Here is an 18,186-nt window from a genome sequence, read left to right as displayed (position 1 = left end):
TATGTAATACCCCCCTAAAAAATACATACATGAAAAAGTTGTTGTTCAACTATGAAAATTTACATATTTCTTTTTTGTAACTCTACCGTGTAATTTCATTCCACAGATTTTTATTCTAATTATACAATATCTTGTATTTGAAAGTTTATTATTGATCATTTTATCATGCTTTCCCATACCAAAAATATGTATAGAAGTTTAAAATTTAAATTTTGTTTTCCTCCTTGTAACCAAAAGACTTCACATATTTAACAGTTTCTCCTGGGTTATTTTTGTAACTATATTAGTTCATAGTTAATCAAAAGAATACCTGTTACAAATTTTGGTAAATAATCATTTAATTTGAAGGTTTAATTTAATTAGAAGTGTACATCTTAATGAGATGAATAGGGCTATTTTCCCTAGTTTCACTATTTATATATAAATGGACAGGATTCTGCATGGATCTATACATGTTTTTCCCAGTAATTCCTACTTGGAATTACTAAGTATCATAGGTCACAAAAGTGAATGCTTCTTGTTGTTGTTGTTTGTGTGTGTGTAAGTAATCAGCTGAAAACTCAGGTTCCTATTCAATTTTATGGAAAGAAAAAACATAGGAACTGTTTGACATGCAAGTAAATTTGTTACACATTATATTAAAATAGAAACCTTGGACACGATCTCTAATTCTCTTGTCCACACCCTTCTTTCTCTGCCATGGTCAGCACTTTATTTGCACAAAGTCACTCTTCCACTTTCATATTTGAGTAAGACACTATACTTTAAAGAATAGGACCTGGTTTTCTGAGCGGTCACCAAGATGTAACCAAGAGGCATGGGAGAGCTAGATCACTGTGGATGTAAATATTGATCAAAGAGAAGAGGAGGTGGAAGGGAGCCAAGGAGAAAATTTCCCCCTCCTTTTTCTCTCTCTTATGGACTACTCAGAATGGAAGTTTCTCCTTTTAACCCTTCCAGAAAAGTCTAAAACATAGAGTGACTGTGACTGCTAAATAACTTGCTCTGTCTCTTTGTGGTTTTGTTATGGTAATCAGTATAGTATACTGCTTGCCTCTCTTCTCCTTCCTTCCCTTTTCTTTGCTGCCTTAGGCTTGTACCTTCCATTTGCAAAGTGTTAATCCTGGCAAGAACTGTGAAAGGCCTGAGATTTTACCCTGCCTGCAAGTTACCAAATGAGCCTGCCACAGTTTCACAGATGCTGACAAGAAGACATGAGACTTCTGGGTCAGAGACAAAGAACTTTAATACTGACAGCACAGCAGGCAGTGAGTAGTGTGAACTCCATGTTTACATTGGCTTCCTTTGTCCACCAAGCCACCTGGGGGACAATGTGCTCGCAGTCTGGGGGACAATGTGCTCGCAGTAGATTTCTGTAACAGCTGAGAAATCCCAAGCTTGGGAAACTCTCCATCTTTTAAATGGTCTGCTAGTAAACCCACTCAACCTTTTCCCCAAAGGGGAATATTTTCTTTATTATCTTGGTCAAAAACAATTCTGCCTTCTGTGCCCAGGGATGGTGACACTATCTCTTTTCTCCAAGGTTTTCTGCTACACAAATATTCCTTGAAACATAATTTGAAACAAAAGCTGTCACAGATGTGACAATTGGTCTGATAGCTGGTTTATACTTTTAACTTTTATTAAAAAGAGATAGAAAATATTTAACATTTTTATGATCAAGTAAGAGGAGAATTCATGGTAATCAGGATAAATCTCACATGACATGACTTGAAAAAACAGATTTTAATCACTATTGAACAAAAAACATTAAGTCTGAAAGAAATTTCATTACAATTTTAACCATGGTTTTTTTCTAATGTATTTTAAATTTTTCAATATTTCCAGAAAATAATCAATTATATTTAAAACAAAGCTTTACTACCCTATTTTTTTAGGTTATTCTTTGGTGCTTTCAAATATTAGAGAATAATATTGAGAAGCATAGGAAAACTTTCCTGTCATTTAAATATGCAGAAAATATTATTTTTAAGCATTTAACAATTGTTACTGATGCTCTTTCTGCTATTTCCTTAATGAACTTCCTTCTGGAAGTTCAAAAAAGAATTTTTATGAAATAGGAGACAAAAGAAGTCTGGGCACAGTGGCGCACACCTGTAATGCCAGCACTTTGGGAGGCTGAGAGGGGATGATTGCTTGAGCCCAGGAGTTTGATACCAGCCTGGGCAACATAGTGAAACCCATCTCTGTAAAAAATACGGAAGTTAGCTAGACATAGTGATGTGTGCCCATAGTACCAGCTACTTGGGAGAATCCCTTGGTTCTGGAGGTAGAGGTTGTAATGAGCCAAGACTGTGCCGCTGCACTCCAGCTTGGGTGACAGAGCAAGACCTTGTCTCAGAGCAAGACCTTGTCAAAAAACAAACAAACAAACAAACAGAACACCAAAAGAAGGAAATAAGCAACACTGTGAAATAAAAATTTATACCTTTATACATACCTGAATTCACCACATTATTAAGTGGCAAAAATACCAGTTTCTACTTCTGGGCTTTATCCTTAACAAAAGTGTGTATAAAGCTGGGAGAGCCTAAAAACCCTTTAGGTTTATGTGCTATGATTAATCGCTGGAAAAGGCTTCCCCTTCCTTAGGCACCCAGACTTGTTTAGCCTTCAGAGTAATGCTCTTTAGTAAGTTATAAAATGAATTAGGAATTTGCATATCCTTTATAAAGTGGTACTTGGGCTTTTGTGAATATAGACTTGTTTTCTGGCAGAACAATTTTGGGGAAAAGCTACATATGGAAGTAAAATGTCAGAAAATTGATTCCCTTAAAACTCTTCATGTTTAGGTATCTTGCAAAATGTTCACATCCTCCCAGGTTGGCACCACTACACTATGCTATATTGTACTTCTCAAGATTGGGAAGAATGCTAAAAGCTTATGAAGATTATCGGTAAGTTACTGATTTACGAAAGCTCAAAAGTGCCTCAGTGAAATAATAAAATCTAGTCTTATTGTCATGGTTAGAAACAAGACATAAGGAAGATAATATGGTTTAACCCAAGAAAGAGTAATAGCATTAGACAATTTTGTATCATCCTACCATTTTTCTTAGGATTGAAGTTCTTTTGGTCCTCCATCGCTGCCCCACTTGCTCTTCCAGGTATCCATGTACTGAGGTGTTTCATTTGCTGCAGCAACATACATTCCTTTAGGAACTTCCCTGGATAGAGTGGAATCAGATTCTGCTACAGTTATCTTTTCTAGGACATTTTCTCAACCTCCCACCCCAGGTTGAGCTCACAAAACTTAAATGTAGTAGCAGTTGTAAACTCCTCTTACTGTTTCTTTTACCACAAGGTGAGAAAATGCATTAGAGAATAACAAAGAAAATTTATCTTTTTGTCATCTTGAAATTTTGAAGTCCAACTATATTCAAAGGGCTATGGAAACTCTGCATAATTATTGGTTCTTTAAAACACAGTTGGATTTTAGCCTATTTGCTTTTATTGTATTGAAGAACTATTTAGCATTAGGTTGGCATGTTTCAGAGGTTCTAAATATAATTTTATAATGTTTAGTGGTAGACTCAACATTTACAAAAACTCTAAATTTGCAACTAAAAATATATTGTAGTTGTAAAAAACAAGCAAACAAAAAACTAAAAAACCAAAAAACCTTTAATACCTAATTAGGATACCTTGCCACAAGGTGGCAGGGGAATGCCTTCATTTCATGAATTGAACTACTTGATAAAAACTATTGTTGCTATTTATTTCATTTATTTGCTTTTTATTGAAATCTAGGATCAGTTGGAGACCAGTATTAGCGAGGTGGTAATCATTAACAAATTTAATAGTTGATTGATGTAAATGACTCTCTCTCTCTCTCCTGTATCATCATAATGTTTTGATGACATATCAACTATAGCATCAAACATCTCCTCTAGCTTACTGATTGATAACTTGTAGTCTCTGGGGGTCTTGAAGACCCTTTCAGAGGCTTTGTAAAGTCAAGAATATTTTATCACTAATGCTAAGACATTTTTGCATTTTCATTCTCATTTTCTCATAAGTGTATGTACAGTACAGTTTTGCAGTGGCTGCATGACATGGGATAATATTATCATACTGACACTTAAAGGAATGCACTATTATCATATACTTGTATTTGAATTTCTTCAGTTTTAATTTCTAATGTGGTAAATATTGATAGATATAAGCTAAACAAACAACAATTCTTTAGGATCTCCAATAATTTTGAAGAGATTGAAGGAGTCCTGACACCAAAATAATTTTAGAAGTACTTCTCTAAGTAGTTAATTAACTCTAATTAAATGTATTCTCAACCAACTAACACAGGAACAGAAACCAAACACCGCATGTTCTCACTCATAAGTGGGAGTTTAACAATGAGAACACGTGGACACATGGAGGGAAACATCACACACTGGGGCCTGTAAGGGAGTGAGGCCTAGGGGAGGGATAGCATTAGGAGAAATACCTAACGTAGATGACGGGTTGATGGGTGCAGCAAACCACCATGGCACATGTATACCTATGTAACAAACGTGCATGTTCTGCACATGTATCTCAGAACTTACAGTATAATTTTTAAAAAAAAGTGCATGTATTTTTCTATCTCTCCCGAGGATAGGAATTTTTATCAAATTTACCTTTGGATCCTATCCTATTGACAATTTAGCACTGACCATGCATAGTAGATATCCCAAAAAGAAAGATTTGTTGAAAACAGTACTGCTAGGTGACAGATATTAGTAGAATAGAACAGGTATTCATGGAGACCTTAAAAACAGATATTTAAAATTTCCTCATTAAAACTAAAAAACAAAATAATTAGTTCTAATGTATGTCTTCAGGTAAAAACTTAAACCATGTATAATTTAGTCCCTTTGAAATTAAAATGCAATAGCACTTTGCTGACGAATTTTACCTTTATGTTCTACAAATTTGTATCTCCTATGCAAACTTTTGTTTTTTAAGTTAGCATATTTGATAGGGTTTGGCTCTGTGTCCCCACCCAAATCTCATCTCAAATTGTAATCCCCACATATTGAGGGAAGGACCTGTAATCCCCACGTGTCTAAGGAAAAGAGCTGCTTGGATCATGGGGGCTATTTCCCCCATGCTGTTCTCGTGATAGTGAATGCATTCTCATGAGATGTGATGGTTTTATAAATATTGGAAAGTTCCTTCTTCATGCTTCTCCCTCCTGTCACCATGTGAAGAAGACTCTCATGATAGTGAGTGCATTCTCATGAGATGTGATGGTTTTATAAGTATTGGAAAGCTCCTTCTTCATGCTTCTTCCTCCTGTCGCCATGTGAAGAAGGTTCTTGCTTCTCCCTCACCTTCTGCCATGATTGAAAGTTTCCTGAGGCCTCCCCAGCCATGTGGAACTGTGAGTCAATTAAACCTCTTTCCTAAATTACCCAGTCTCAGGTATTTTATAGCAGTGTGAAAATGGACTAATACAGGAAATTGGTACCAACATAGTGGGGCACTACTATAAAAATAAGTTGAACATGTGGAAGAGACTTTGGAACTGAGTAATGGGCAGAGATTCGAAAAGTTTGGAGGGCTCAGAAGAAGACGGGAAGAGGTGGGGAAGTTTAGAACTTCCTAGAGACTTGTTGCATGGTTTTGATCAAATGTTGATAATGGTGTGGGCAATGAAGCCCAGGCTGAGGTGGTCTCAAATGGAGTTAAGGAACTTGTTGGGAACTGGAGTAAAGGTGACTCTTGCTATGCTTTAGCAAAGAGACTGGTGACCGTTTGCCCCTGCCCTAGAGATCTGTGGTGGAACTCTGAACTTGAGAGAGATGATTTAGGGAATCTGGCAGAAGAAATTTCTAAGCATCAAAGCATCCAAGAGGTGACAGAACATAAAAGTTTAGAAAATTTGCAGCCTGACTGTGTGGTAGAAAAGAAAAACCCATTTTCTGGGGAGAAATTCAAACCAGCTGCAGAAATTTGCATAAACAAAAAGGAGCCAAATGTTAATTGCCAAGACAATGGGGAAAACGTCTTTAGAGCACATCTGAGAACTTCATGGCAGCCCCTCCCATCACAGGTCCAGAGGCCTAGTAGGGAAAAACTGTTTTGTGGGCTGGGCTCAAGGCCCCACTGCTGTGTGCGCCCTTATGATTTGGTATCCTGCATCCCAGCTGCTCCAGCTCCAACCTAACAGGGGCCAAAGTACAGCTCAGGCTGTTGCTTCAGAGGGTGCAAGCTTCAAGACTTGGCAGCTTCCACGTGGTTGTGGGTATGCAGGTGCACAGAAGTCACGAATTGAGGTTTGTAAACCTCTGCCTAGATTTCAGTGGATGTATGAAAAATGCCTGGATGTCCAGGCAGAAGTCTGTTGCATGGGTGGAGCCCTCATAGAGAACCTCTGTTTAGGCAGTGCAGAAGGGAAATGTGGGGTTGGAGCCCTCACACAGAGTCCCAACTGGGGTACTGCCTAATGGAGCTGTGACAATAGGACCACTGTCCTCCAGACCCCAGAGTGATAGATCCACTGACAGCTTGCACCATGTACCTACAAAAGCCACAGACACTCAACACCAGCCCATGAGAGTAGCCATGGGGACTGAACCCTGCAAAGTCACAGGGGTGTAGCTGCCCAAGGCTGTGGGAGCCACCCTTTGCATCAGTATCCCCGGATGTGAGACATGAAGCCAAAAGAGATTATTTTTCAGCTTTAAGATTTAATAACTGCCCTGTTGGATTTCAGACTTCCATGGGGCCTGTAGCCCCTTTATTTTGGCCAATTTATCCCATTTAGAATGGGAGCATTTATCCAATGCTTCCCCCCTCATTGTATCTTGGAAGTAACTATTAATAACTTGCTTTTGATTTTACAGGCTCCTAGGTGGAGGGGACTTGTCTCAGATGAGACTTTAGACTAGGACTTTTGAGTTAATGCTGGAATGAGTTAAGACTTTGGGGGACTGTTGGGAAGACATGAAAAGCTTTGAAATGCATAAAGGACATGAGATTTGAGAGGGGCCAGGGGCAGAATGATATGATTTGGCTCTGCATCCCCATCCAAATCTCACCTCAAATTGTAATCTCCACGTGTTAAGGGAGAGACCTGTAATCCCCATGTGTTAAAGGAGGGAGGAAATTGGATCATGGTGGCAGTTTCCTCCACACTGTTCTTGGGATAGTGAGGGAGTTCTCACAAGATCTGATGGTTTTATAAGTGTTTGACAATTCCACCTTCACATATGCTTCTCTTTCCTGTGACCTTGTGAAGAATGTGCCTGCTTTCTCTTTGCCTTCCACAGTGATTGTAAGTTTCCTGAGGCCTCCCCAGCCATGCAGAACTCTGAGTCAATTAAACCTCTTTTCCTTTATTAATTACTCAGTCTCGGGTATTTCTTTATAGCAGTGTGAAAACAGACTAATACAATATTTTACCATGGAGTATCATATTCTGAAGACTGTTTTTTCTTATAAAAGTTATAAAGTCTTTTATATTAGAAACTATAAAAACCGAATAAGAAGTCATGCTTAATTATTCATTGAGGACACAAGAAGTGTTTAAAGCATCAGAAACACAGAGATGTTTTTGTAATGCAATATCATGTGAAACTGGAAATTAATCACTGAAAACCTATTTATATAAGATATGGAGAATTGGCGTACTGAGAACAGCCTTTCAAACATAGGCAAGTGCAACTTGCTTTGAGAAAAACTGATAAGAAGAAGCATCCCCATAGAGGAAAAGCCTTTAGACCCCTACAATCAAGAGAGGTTTGGGAGCTGACCTACCACTTCTGACTACTCTGGGTACAAATTTTTATTGAAATTATCAGCTGGTTTTACTCAATTTCTTTTTCTTTTTCTTTTTTTTTTTTTTTTTTTTGAGATGGAGTCGCACTCTGTCACCCAGGCTGGAGTGCAGTGGCACTATCTCCACTCACTGCTAGCTCCGCCCCACCCCCCCACCCCCATCCTGGGTTCACTCCATTCTCCTGCCTCAGCCTCCGGAGTAGCTAGGACTACAGGCGCCCGCCACCATGCCCGGGTATTTTTTTTGTATTTTTAGTAGAGACAGGGTTTTACCGTGTTTGCCAGGATGGTCTTGATCTCCTGACCTCGTTATCCACCTGCCTCAGCCTCCTAAAGTGCTGGGATTACAGGCGTGAGCCACCGCACATAGCCTCAATTTCTGTATTTAAAGTATTTAAAGTAATTTTTTCTTTGTATAATTTTGAATTAAAACATTATTAGTAACTGAATTCAAACTGTAGAATAAGAAAAAATATATAGTAAAGTTTTAATTAGTATAATTATGTATTGAGCCAAAACCTTATAAATAATATTGTGTGATTCTGACGTTTCCTTCAATATTTTCAAACTAAGGAACTGATTATACTCTTAGGGGGCTAAGAAAATGTTTTAGAAATTAAATATTTTCTCTCTTTTATTAAACAGAGGTTTATTGTAAACTGATTTCTGTATTCCACATTGTTTATATCTCATATGAGACTTGCTAGAATTTTTCCTCTCTTTTATCAGAATTAAAATCAATATCAAGTATTCTTAGGTTTTCCAGTTACAGTTGTTCTAAGTTTCTGCTTTATTTAAAGATTCTCCATAAACAATTCCTGCAGCTCTTGAATTTGTTCGTAGTTGTATAGAATGCAATGAGCTTTCCTCCCATCCAATGTGTGCTGTAAATTCATGCTACAGCTGCTCATCATGTAAGAAATGGTGGCTGTATTTGTGTCATACACAGCTTTCAATTTCTCTTTCTGTTCTGCCTACAGAGTCTCTGGTTTCTCTATAAGGCATAAGGCAGTTTTTCATTTTTTGGAGGTTTGTTTCTGGAGGTCCCCCATCTTTTCATTTGCTCCATACTGCACTAGGAAGGATTATATAGATCAACCCTTAATTTTTGTTGCAATTATCTCCCTGATTATTTAACTTAAAACAGAATTTCCCTCACCAAACGCTATTAGAAATAAATTTTGATTACATGACCTTCTCTTAGTAAGTCAAAAATCTCCTCTGATCATTGAAACCATTTTATGTTCATTATAGTGTGGACAATGCTTATCCTTCTTTCATCCTGCCTCTTCACAGGACGGAATCCAAATTTCCCAAATGCACTTTGTTACATTTTTCAAACACACCCATCTTTCCAATGGCAACTTAAAGACCTTTTAAAGGAAACTTAACCCCTTTACTATTTCTACATCAAACAACAAAACCATAAAGAATATTCCCTAAAAATGACTAAAGATTTTGTCATTTTAATTTCAAAATCTCTGAAGCATTCTTCAATTGAAAGTATTGAGCACAATTGTTTCCTGAGGAAACTCACTAAGTAGGCTGGTGTCAGGGTTCACAGTTGGACTCCTCCTAAGTCCATTAATTGTCTACTGCTTTTTTATCTGTGTCTGAAAAAGTGAAGACCTGGCACATTTATTCAAGTTGTTAATGGGAAGCAAAATTCTATTATTGACAATAAAGAGAGATTTCAGATTATGTTCCTTGATCAAATACTCCTTTTAATTGCTCTACTTCCTTTTTTACTTTTTGTATAACAATAATCCTATAACAGGATATGTAAATAAACTCAAAGCTAGAGCTGAGGGTGGAAGGAGGGAAGAAAGAAAGAAATAAGAGAGAAGTGGGCTAAACCCAGATGGTCTTTACCTCTTCCATCCTCTTCAAACCATCTTGTTGTAGGGCAGTGAAGGTTAACTCAGACATCACCTTTCTTGAACTCCAATTTCTCTCCCCAATTTAGCCCCAAGCATGAGGAAATCACTCCTGTGTATGATTTAGGTGGGTGGCTTACTGCTAGAGGAGCCTATCCCAGCAGGGTCTCCCTGACAGTAGTAGTGTGATACTGTAACAGAGTACTCTGGGTGCACTGACAACCCTGGAAAGCAGATGTCACTGACCTCTAACTGTGAATCACCCTCTTACACGTTATCAGCACGTTATTATAAGGATTAACTGTTCAAATTCAAAGAGATAAGATAGAAAGACAATCTAAAAGGATAAAACAACAAGCCATACATGAATTAGTATAGATAACAAAGGCTGCTGACTAACTTCATAATATGCATAATGTGCATTTGGCTTTATAATATAGAGATTCTTTAAAGAGAAGAAAATAAACCTTTCAAGGATGCCTTCTCTCACCACTCCTACTCAACATAGTATTGGAAGTTCTGGCCAGGGCAATCGGGCAAGAGAAAGAAAGAAAAACATTAAATTCAAACAGAGGAAGTCAAACTATCCCCGTTTGCAAATGACATGATCCTATATCTAGAAAACCCCACAGTCTCAGCCCAAAAGTTCTGAAGCTGATAAACAACTTCAGAAAGGTCTCAGGATACAAAATCAATGTGCAAAACCACTAGCATACCTACACACCAACAACAGTCAAGTCGAAAACCAAGTAAAGAATAAACTCCCATTCACAAATGCCACAAAAAGAAGTACCCAGGAATGCATCTAATAAGGAAAGTGAAAGACCTCTACAAAGAGAACTACGAACCACTGCTCAAAGAAATCAGAGATGACACAAATAAATGGAAAAATATTCCATGCTTATGAATAGGAAGAATGAATATCTTTATAATAGCCATACTGCCCAAAGTAACTTATAGATTCAATGCTATTCCCACTAAACTACCATTGGCATTCTTCACAGAACTAGAAAAATACTATATTAAAATTCACATGGAATCAAAAAGGAACCCAAATAGCCAAGGCAATTTTAAGCAAAAAGAACAAAGCTAGAGGTATCACACTACCCGACTTCAAACTATACTACAGGGCTACAGTAACCAAAACAAGATGATACTGGTACAAGAACAGACACATAAACCAATGGAACAGAATAGAGAACCCAGAAATAAGACCACACACCTCCAAATATCTGATCTTCAACAAATCTGACAAAAACAAAGAATGGGGAAAGGATTTCCTAGTCAATAAATGGGCCTGAGATAACTGACTAGCCATATGCAGAAGATTGAAACTAGATCCATTTCTTACATCATATACAAAAATTAACTCAAATGCATTAAAGACCTAAATGTAAAACCCAACACTACAAAAACCCTGGAAGACAACCTAGGCAATACCATTCAGGACACAGGCATGGGCAAATATTTGATGATGAAGACACCAAAAGCAATTGCAGCAAGAGCAAAAATTGATAAATGGGATCTAATTAAATTGGAGAGCTTCTACGCAGCTATATATATATATATTATATATAATATATATATCAACAGAGTAAACAACCTACAGAATGGAAGACAATTTTTGCAAACTATGCATACAACAAAGATCTAATATCCAGCATCTATAAGGAATGTATAAGGAATTTATACATATATAAGAAACTTAAAAAAATTTCAAGAAAAAAGCAAACAACTCCATAAAAAAGTAGACAAAGGACATAAACTGGCACTTTTCAAAAGAAGACATACATGCAACCAACAAGCATATGAAAAAAAGCTCAACATCACTGATCATTAGAGAAATGCAAATGAAAACCACAATGAGATACCATCTTGCATCAGTCAGATGGCTATTATTAAAAAATCATAAAATAACAGATGCTGGTGAGGTTGTGGAGAAAAAGGAATGCTTATACACTGTTGGTGGGAGTGCAAATTAGTTCAGCCATTGTGGAAGACAGTGTGGCGATTCGTCACAAACCTAGAGGCAGAAATACCATTCAACCCAGCAATCCCATTACTGGGTATATACCCAAAGTCACATTATAAAGTCACATGTACATGTATGGTCATTGCAGCAGTATTCACAATAGCAAAGACATACAATCAACCTAAACGCCCATCAATGATAGACTGGATAAAGAAAATGTGGTACGTATACATCATGGAATACTGTGCTGCCACAAAAAAGAACAATATCTTGTCTTTTGCAGGGACATGGATGGAGCTGGAGGCCATTTTCCTTAGCAAATTAATGTAGGAACAGAAAACCAAACACCACACATTCTCACTTATAAGTGGGAGCTAAATGTTGAGAAAACATGGACACAGAGAGAGGAACAACACACACTGGGGCCTTTTGGAGGGTGGAGGGCAGAAGGAGGAAGAGGATCAAGAAAAACAACTAATGAGTACTAGACTTAATACCTGGGTGATGAAATAATCTACACAACAAACCCCCATGACACAAGTTTACCTATGTAACACATCTGTACTTGTACCCTTGAACTTAAAAGTTTAAAAAAAGGAATTTCATTTTTCATAATGGATTTTCTTTTCTAACTTACGCTCATAGGCCATAAGCTGAGATTACATTTTTTTATTGCTTTCAGTTTGCTGGCCTTGGACCCATTCTGCCTTTGAACTAATTTTATGGCACGCTGAACTTCTGCTTCTTTACCAGCTTCTTCTCAAAGGAAGAAAACTGCAGCCCTGACACTTTCAAAATGAAAACAAGCAAATGAGCAAACAAAATACCTCCTCCAGGATGTGGAGGCAAAGCCTTTTTCTTAGAATTAAAGGCCCACATTTGTTCACAATGCTGTTATTCTACCCGTGGGCTTGAAAAATGGACTGAAGAAAACATCGGACAAATAACTGTATGGCAAGAAACAGAGTAGACAGATTGATTCTAAATAGTACCTATGTAGAGCCAAGACCCTCATGTATAATCGTAAGCATCTAAGCAAAGCCTTAGTAAGCATTAGGTGCTACTTAAAGCATACCAACACATGAGAGAGGTTTTTCTTATTGGAAATATATGAAAATAGGTATTATGTGCTATATAACATGTGATATAGTTTGGATATTTATCGTCCCACAAATCTCATGTTGAATTGTAATCTCCAGTGCTGGAGATGGGGTCTGGTGGAAGGTGTTTGGATCATGGGGGCAGATCCTGCATGCCTTGGTGCTGCCTTTGTGATGGTGAGTGAGTTCTCATGAGATCTGTTCATTTAAAAGTGTATCACACCTCCCTCCCACTCTCTTGCTCCTGCTTTCAACTGTGATGTGCCTGCTCCCCCTTCACCTTCTGTCATGACTGTAACCTTCCTGAAGCCTCCCTAGAAGCCAAGCAGTTGCCAGCAACATGCTTCCCATAAAGCATGAAGAAATGTGAGACAATTATACCTCTTTTCTTTGTAAATTAAAAACAAAGAAAATGAACTATTTTATCAAAACAACATATTGTTGATGATGACAATGACGGATGATGATAACGGATTGTTAATATTATTTAGGTACTTTTTCTCACAGAGGTAAGGAACATTACTGTATTAGTCAGGGTTCTCTAGAGAGACAGAACTAATGGACTAGATATATGTATAAAGGTGAGTTTATTAAACATTAACTCATGTGATCACAAGGTCCCACAATAGGCGCTCTGCAGGCTGAGGAGCAAGGAGAGCCAGTCTGAGTTCCGAAACTGAAGAACTCGTAGTTCAGTGTTCGAGGGCAGGAAGCAACCAGCACAGGAGAAAGATGTAGGCTGGCTGGGAGGCTGGGCCAGTTTCTCTCTTCACATTTTTTGCCTGCTTATATTCTAGCGGCACCGGCAACTGACTAAATTGTGCTCACCCAGATTAAGGGTGGATCTGCCTTTCCCAGCCCGCTGACTGAAATGTTAATCTCCTTTGGCAACACCCTCACAGACACACCCAGTATCAATACTTTGTATCCTTCCATCCAATCAAGTTGGCACTCAGTATTAACCATCACAATTACCTATGTCCGCAAATACGGAATTTGTTTCATCTCTTTGTCTATTTCTAAGTTCAATGCATATATTCATTTATTTGTTTAAAGAAAAAAATAAATTTTGTCTGAAACTATTTCATCTAATACTGGTGGAGGACGTGGTGCTCCTGGGTCAGAAATAAAGGCCTTTTTCTTTTTTCTCACAGGACAGCAAGCCGTTTGTGAATCAGCTCCCCTGCGCAAGCCCGCAGGAAATATGTGAAGGAGGGTCTAGGAGGATGCTTGCCTGTGCTGTAGGTTATATTATAGAAAAAAACAAAAAACAAAAAACAAACAAACAAAAAAAACACCGGTCTTGGAGAACCTACCACTTTATAGCGAGAGATAAGGAAATGTACCTTTGTCCCAGGAGGAACATGACTTCATTTCTCAAGGTTGCTCTGGAAAATAAAATCCTAAGAAGTGTCTCAGGTGAAGAGTACTGATGGTCTTGTTAGAGGCATTTGAACCAGAGCAACTCCATTTGGAATAGGGGCTAGGTAAAATAGGGCTGAGACCTACTGTGCTGCATTCCCGTATAGTTAAGACATTCTAAGTCACAGGGAGAGATAGGAGGTCAGCACAAGATACAAGTCATAAAGACCTTGCTGATAAAACAGGTTGCAGTAAAGAAGCCAGCCAAAACCCACCAAAACCAAGATGGCCATGAGAGTGACCTCTGGTTGTCCTCACTGCTACACTCCCACCAGCGACATGACAGTTTCCAAATGCCATGGCAACGTCAGGACATTATCTATATGGTCTACAAAGGGGAGGTGTGAATAATCAACCCCTTGTTTAGCATATCATCAATAAATAACCATAAAAATGGGCAACCAGCAGCCTTTGGGGCTGCTCTGTCTATGGAGTAGCCATTCTTTATTCCTTCACCTTCCTAATAAACTTTTGATATAGGAATTAAAAAGAAATTATTTAGGCCAATAGTAAGGGTAAGGAAGTCCTCTGTAAGATTTCCCTTTTAGTAAAAAACAGCCCCCAAATTATTTCTTTTCTAACAAAAAGCAGCCTGTAAAATTGAGCTGCAAACATGGATAAACAAGCTGAAAGCTTACAGGGGTGAATGCCAGCTGCTAAAACAGTAGGAAAAGGCTCCCTGGGGGCTAGGCATGGTCAACATGGTGGCTCCATCTTCCCTTTTCCTTCCAAACCATGCATACAATAAGGAGCAGGCAACATGCTGTGGGCCAGGCAAAGACTCTGTTTGCATAATAGAAGATGAGGGTGGGGCAGACATCTTCCCTGGGTTTTATGTAAATATCACACCTGGTCCAACCAATCTTTGGTCCCTATGTAAATCAGACACTGCCTCCTGAAGCCAGTCTATAAAATTATAAAATCCGGTGCACTTTGCTATTCTCCTTTCTCTTTCTTTTGCCTATTAAACCTCTGCCCCTAAACCCACTTCTTGTGTGTCTGCATATTTGATTTCCTTGGAGTGAGGAGATAAACCTTGAGTATTTATCCCAGACAAACGATGCCACTTCACTTTCATTTTACTCTACAGACTCGCCCTGAATTATTTCTTGCCGAGATCCAAGAAGCCTCTCTTGGGGTCTGGATCAGGACCCCTTCCGATAACAGTCTTGCATTCTTGGCATACCTAAAAACGTTTCTGACGTGCTCCCAATAATACCAGTGCTGCTGGTACATTGTCTATATTTTGAGTAGCAAGGAGTTGGGGTTCCAGTTAAAAAAAATAAGATCCAAGGTCCCATGATTCCAAACCCACTGAATCCAAGTCTCCAGAAGGAGGTCTGGACTATGTTACCAAACACCCCAGGTGAGTCTTTCAGAAATGATAAATAAGAAAAATTACTAGTCTAGATAATAGTTGTAATCTTGAGCAGCTGAAAATAGATAAAATTAATGTGATCACATTTTATCTTCCCATTAACTTACATGCAGTTCTAGACATATTTTATTTTATGATTCAGGCTTAACTCACAGTAACTTTCAAGTCCCAGCTGACAGCTTGTGAAGAGTAGCAAAATACACCACTTTGTCAGAAGACTTCTTTTGAGCTGAAAGCAACTGAAAAAAAGCAGTTTACAAAAAGCCCTCTGCCCTCCCCGTTTGCCTAAAAGCGCAACATAAATTTGTAAAGGTGTCCCCCTTCCCTCTCTCCAAGGAGGACAGAAGTTACTCACTAGAGATAATCTATACCCTTATCAGCCTGAAGACTGCACCAGTGAGATCTACGTAACAAACCTTGCTAAAATTGGTCTTTATCTGCCATTAATTTCCCCATGTAATTGCTTTTCCACAACTTGCCACACCTAGAAACTCAAAGTCTTTACCCTTTGTCTTATCATGTCTCTAAACATTTATTGTTCTTTTATTAAGATGCTATGTATGCCCAGAAGTTACTCATGCTGAGCACTCACATGTGTAAATGTGATGCACATACTAACTGATATGGTTTGAATCTGTGTCCCCACCCAGATCTCATGTTGAATTGTAATCACCAGTATTGGAGGTGGAGCCTGATGTGTGGGGCCTGGATCATGGGGGTGGTTTCTCATGGTTTAACACCATCCCCTTTGGTGCTGTGGTTGCAATAGTGAGTTCTCATGAGATCTGGTTGTTTAAAAGTGTGTGACACCTCCCTGCCCCCTTGCTCCTGCTTTGACCATGTAAGATACCTCACTTCCCCTGCCCTTCTCCATGATTAGAAGCTTCCTGAGGCCTCCCCAGGAGGAGAAGCTGCTATGCTTCCTGTACAGCCTGCAGAACCATGAGTCAATTAAACCTCTTTTCTTTATAAATTACTCAGTCTCAGATATTTTGTTATAAGAGTGTGGGAACTAATACACTAATGAACTTCTGTTTTGTTTTTCTCCTGCTTGTCTGTGTTTTGTTAGTCCAACTTACAGGGCTCCCACTGAAGAACCCAGGATAAATAGAGAAAAAAGGTTGTTTCCCACCTGCACTTGGAATGAGAGAAGTGAAGTTACTTGGGTAGGGTCATTCTGAATGGGGGCCAGTATGAAAGCCAGAATAGCTGAGATCCAGCCCTGAAGAAAGTTGGTCAACATCAGATTCTGTGGAAGTCCTCAATAAAAAGGGAATGTAGACTCCAACAAGAGCCAAACTGATAGGCAACTCTTCAGAAAGACATTCATTGTGGAAGCAGGAGGCACTGCTTAAAGGAACCTAGTGGGTAAGCCAAACAAAAGCCAAACGTGGGAGAAGCTTAGGAAAAGACAGGGTTGGGGACCCAAGCTGTGATGTAGTTAGCAAGGCTCCAGAAACAGGAAGCCAGACACCAGCAGACGAGAACACCTTCCACTGAGGCCATTTTGTGTTACTGTTGTTTTAAGCCTCAATACCCTATCTCTCCCCAGAAAATAAGAATCTGCCAATGAAAGCTTAAATACCCCAACCTAGCAATGCTAAATAAATTAATGAAGCAAATATTTCTCTTTAAATATAAATCAGCACCTTTAAATTATGTTTCATAGATTTGGAGTTGGGTTTCTTAAAACACATCACTGATTCATAATATTTAAAAGAATAGCATGATTAAAAGAAAAGACAGGAGAAACAAAGAACAAATTATTTAGACTGTATTCTAATTATTCTCATGATGTTTTTACCATGGTTCCCTAAGGCCCCTTGTATATGATTTCTACCCTATCCTTTGTTCATCACAGTCAGTGAGTTAAAAAAAAAAAAAAAAAGAGAGAGAGAGAGAGAGATCAAGCCTTTAATCTAACAAGAAGCTGAAACAAATTGAAGATGCTTTTAAGTCAGTAGATGGAAACTCAAACATATGCCTAATCATCTGTGATGAACCTCAGTATTAAATATATATAAAACATGCTGTACTCTCAAAAGGGTTCATTTTTATGCTTGACATCACCAATTATTATTCAAGCAGATAGCAAAAGATGAAGCTCAGAAGATGATTAAATAATTAGGCGGAAGAAACATGCATACTTTGAAGTCTGTAATTTCAGCAAATGGCTGACATACATGAGTATGGAAAAAAAGTTTGCCTTTGCAGGATCTAGATGAAGATTAATAATTCAGATGCAGTGTTTCCAAAGTGTTTGAGAAAACTTCATAATCAACTTCCTCCTCATCATAATTTCCCAGATTTCTCTGTACCTTTCTTCCCTCAAAGGTCTTCTTATTCACTTCCCAGTTCTGATCATTATTTTCATACCGATGACTATAAATCTACCTCTCTGTCCCAGGGCTCATTTTGGAGCTTCAGGCTCACATTTTCAGCTATTTCTTGGCTGTTGTTTCCTAAATCACTTATCTGAATCATAAATTCAGCATAATCCTAAACTAATTTAACAACTTTCTCCCCCAGATGAGATCCTTCTGTGGTTTGTAGGTAATAGGAATTCCATTTCTTCATATGTTCATGTTCATAATAGCTAAGTTGTTTTCAGCTTTTCTTTCCCCTACACCTCTAAAATTCTGTCAACATCTA

General features: G+C 38.3%; 1 long non-coding RNA gene across 1 annotated transcript; it reads left to right on the top strand.

The window, feature by feature from the left end:
- Positions 1 to 1,097: 1,097 nt before the first annotated feature.
- LOC117084789 lies at positions 1,098 to 17,138 on the top strand. The gene is made up of 3 exons (XR_004437665.1): positions 1,098 to 1,268; positions 13,889 to 13,975; positions 16,604 to 17,138. It is a non-coding gene; the product is annotated as an uncharacterized LOC117084789 (long non-coding RNA).
- Positions 17,139 to 18,186: the final 1,048 nt, after the last annotated feature.

Source organism: Trachypithecus francoisi, unplaced genomic scaffold, assembly GCF_009764315.1.
Source record: "Trachypithecus francoisi isolate TF-2019V2 unplaced genomic scaffold, Tfra_2.0 Lachesis_group1, whole genome shotgun sequence".
In the NCBI taxonomy this organism is placed as follows: domain Eukaryota; kingdom Metazoa; phylum Chordata; class Mammalia; order Primates; family Cercopithecidae; genus Trachypithecus; species Trachypithecus francoisi.
The sequence above is the reverse complement of the archived record's forward strand: the minus strand, read 5'-3'. Positions and strand labels throughout refer to the sequence as shown.